Source organism: Corvus brachyrhynchos, unplaced genomic scaffold, assembly GCF_000691975.1.
Source record: "Corvus brachyrhynchos isolate BGI_N302 unplaced genomic scaffold, ASM69197v1 scaffold239, whole genome shotgun sequence".
In the NCBI taxonomy this organism is placed as follows: domain Eukaryota; kingdom Metazoa; phylum Chordata; class Aves; order Passeriformes; family Corvidae; genus Corvus; species Corvus brachyrhynchos.
Genome location: NW_008246057.1, coordinates 9,695,991 through 9,696,757, shown reverse-complemented (window position 1 = coordinate 9,696,757; position 767 = coordinate 9,695,991).

Here is a 767-nt window from a genome sequence, read left to right as displayed (position 1 = left end):
ACATCTCTTCCAAAAGTATAACTTTACTCTTGACCAGATTTTTTGAGTTGGTTTTTATTTATTTGGTATTTGTTGCTGTTTTGAGATGCAAAGGCAACTTTTCAGCAACTTCCAGTTTGTGAAGCACGGCATTTGGACCAGCTTTCTCCTGTTGTTTTAGTAGGGAGCACAACATACACAGCATTTAATGAAGCTGCACTCAAAGGGCCAAGAGCAGTTAATTAATTACTCCTTGAAACATTGCTGGTCCACATTCCGCTGATGGAAAGTTACAAAGTCTAGACAACCTGACCATAGCTTACCTGAGCCGTTCTTCTAAGACATCCCTGCTTTTAATAGATTATCCCTACATTAGCTATAGTTGAGACAGGGTAATGCTGTATTCACAACATGTGGGAAGTGGGCTCTGCAATAACTGTTGATCTGTTTCTGGGGGAAGCCATGAGAAATTTTCACACAGGCTTTTTAGTAGAGTGCTTGAGACGGAGAAAGAAACCGCAGAAATTGTGATTATAGAGATTTTACCTAACAGGGATAAACCCTAGAGTACTTCAAGTTCAGTAAAAGTGATGCCAGTGACATATTCTGGGCCCCTCAACAGCAAGGGTGTGCAAGAAGAGAGGCAGCCTCTGTGCGCTCAGAGACACTGCTCAGGGGATAAGGGGCGGGAATTACACTGTTGCTACATGTTCAGGAGGGTCCTCAAAACACCGCCGGGATACGACAGGTACCCCAAAGCCGTTAGGTACAGGCCCTTTCCCAGCGGT